The sequence below is a fragment of the Lepisosteus platostomus genome, chromosome 5 (assembly GCF_059453375.1).
Source record: "Lepisosteus platostomus isolate fLepPlt1 chromosome 5, fLepPlt1.hap1, whole genome shotgun sequence".
NCBI classification, from domain to species: domain Eukaryota; kingdom Metazoa; phylum Chordata; class Actinopteri; order Semionotiformes; family Lepisosteidae; genus Lepisosteus; species Lepisosteus platostomus.
In genome coordinates this window covers 35742945-35745535 of record NC_142615.1, presented here as the reverse complement: position 1 = coordinate 35745535, position 2591 = coordinate 35742945, and the positions used below count along the sequence as shown (strand labels likewise).

At 57.0% G+C, this 2591-nt stretch overlaps 1 long non-coding RNA gene across 1 annotated transcript; it reads right to left on the bottom strand.

Annotated features, from left to right (window-relative positions):
- Positions 1–742: 742 nt before the first annotated feature.
- Positions 743–2006, bottom strand: LOC148665913 (uncharacterized). Its single transcript, XR_015936600.1, has 3 exons — positions 1933–2006; positions 1306–1375; positions 743–777 (listed from the first exon to the last, which is right to left on the bottom strand). It is a non-coding gene; the product is annotated as an uncharacterized LOC148665913 (long non-coding RNA).
- Between the last annotated feature and the right edge of the window lie 585 nt (positions 2007–2591).

The window sequence follows — 2591 nt, the reverse complement described above, 5'->3', positions numbered from 1 at the left end:
CCAGTGAGAGTGTGGACAGGTGAGTGTGTCCAGTGTGTCCAGAAAGAGTGTGGACAGGTGTGTCCAACAGTAAGAAGCTGTCTTACCCTGTAACCCAGCTCAGGGGTGTTAGGGGATGCTCTGTCTCCTCCCCAGATCTCACCTTCAGGCCTGCTGAAATGCCGGACCACTAGGAGACGCTGGAAACGAGGACACAAGACAGAGGTCAGGTCCACAGAGCTCACTCAATCACTACAGCAAGCAGAGACCTCTCGGCCATCAGGACTGTGGGGCTCAGAGTGGGGAGCTGTAGGGTATCGGGTGTTTAGGGCTCAGTGTGGGGAGCTGTAGGGTATCGGGAGTTTAGGGGTCAGTGTGGGGAGCTGTAGGGTATCGGGAGTTTAGGGGTCAGTGTGGGGAGCTGTAGGGTATCGGGAGTTTAGGGGTCAGAGTGGGGAGCTGTAGGGTATCTGGAGTTTAGGGGTCAGTGTGGGGAGCTGTAGGGTATCGGGAGTTTAGGGGTCAGTGTGGGGAGCTGTAGGGTATCGGGAGTTTAGGGGTCAGTGTGGGGAGCTGTAGGGTATCGGGAGTTTAGGGGTCAGTGGGGGGAGATGTAGGGTATCAGGAGTTTAGGGGTCAGTGGGGGGAGCTGTAGGGTAGATGTGGGGCACCGGGCCCACCACAGGGCGGCCGGTCCAGTCTCGCGGAAGGCGACCGGGTCAGACTTACGGAAAAGCACCGGGACTTGGGCCGGGACCTCTCCCGCTGCCAGTCCGGGTTCGGCCTGACCGGTGTGACCTGTGAAGACGCCAAACAGCCCATCTCCGAGACAGCTCTGACCACATAGCCCAGCCCAGTCGTGTCGAGACTAGGGGCCTTGGGCAGTCTCTACAGTGTGTCCAGTGAGAGTGTGGACAGGTGAGTGTGTACAGTGTGTCCAGTGAGAGTCTGGACAGGTGAGTCTCTACAGTGTGTCCAGGAAGAGTCTGGGACATCCAGAGGCAATCTGTGCTCTCAGAAGGCCATAATGGACCTGCAGCTTGGTTTTCCTCGGACCCGCGACCCTGTCTCTTGAGCCGAGGCGTGTCCTCAGTCAAGATCACCACTGGAAGTGTCTCTCATCGTCTGGAGGTGTTACCGTGAGACCTGGTCTGTCAAGCGCTTTGCGCTGCTATGTGTGTGAAAGGTGCTCTATCAGTGAAGTTTATTATTATTATTATTATTATTATAATACAGCGAGCGCTGCTGGGGGCGGAGAGGCCAGTCGGAGGAGGGCTGGACGCTGGACACTGGACGCTGGACGGCGGGCGGGAGGGGTGGACTTACGACGCCTCGCCGGGCCCGGGTCCTGCTGTGACCGCGCACGGCCGTGCTGCATCTCTGTCGGTCCATCGTCCTGCCGAGACAAGCAGAGTCACAGAGGGGAGGGGAGGGGGCGGAGCCACACAGCTGGGCGGCTTGTTCCCCACCCCCACCACCCTCTGTGTACAGTAGAGCCTCCTGTCCTGACTGGAGGACCTCACCCAGCTGTGTCCTGAGAGAAGACAGGGTATCAGCTTTGTTCCACACCCCCGCCACTCTCTGTGTACAGTAGAGCCTGACTGGAGGAGCTCACCCAGCTGTGGCTGGAGAGAAGCCAGGGTATCGGCTTCAACCACAGGACTGGGCGGCTTGTTCCCCACCCCCACCACCCTCTGTGTACAGTAGAGCCTCCTGTCCTGATTGGAGGAGCTCACCCAGCTGTGTCTGGACAGGAGCCAGGGTATCGGCTTCAACCAAAGGGCTGGGCAGCTTGTTCCCCACCCCCACCACTCTCTGTGTAGAGGTGCACTTCCTCTCAATATCTTTTTACAGCACGATCACACCCATAAGAGTTGAGTAACGGTAAAAAAAACTACGTATTTCTCCACTTATTTTGTTATTTCTCGCCAGCAGCGCTTTTGACTGACTTACCGATTTCACTGGGATTCTGAAGAGCGATTTTGAAGCTGAAACTAACGATCTAAGTCGAAGTAACTTTATTGGAAGAAAGACGTGTTTGGAAAAGACTATATAGCGCTTTCCTCCTCTTCTCTCTTCACTCCTCTGAGCTCATGGGGCTCCGGCGCCGCCCCCGCTAGAATCCGCCGCTCTGTGACGTCAGGCGGCTCATTGTGACGCCTCCGTGACGTCGCCCCCGACGCGCTCACGGCTCGGCCGCGAAACAAAAATGCCATTTTCCACGGTTGTTTTTTTTTTTAGGTGGACATTTTATTTTTCCAACTCTCGGCGGCCAGCCGGGTGTCCCTGTACGACCCCGGTAGTCGCCACCTCGGACAGGCAGGGGAAACGGGTCCAGCTGTTTCCGGCCCAAGGGTTACAAAAGCTGCACTTGAATTTAAAGACAAAATCACGTCGAGGGCGCATTCAGCACCCCCACGTCCAACACGGGTTTCCGTGGGGTTTGGTTCAGTGAAATTAGACCCCCCCCCCCGACCCCCAAATTAAAGAAAGACCAACCTCCACCCCCCTCTAGCGCCCAAGGGCGTAAATTTCAGGCCACGCCACGTCCAAAAAACACAGGTTCCCCCCCCCCGTCCTGCGGGGAAAAGAAACGCCATTTTCTTTTCCGG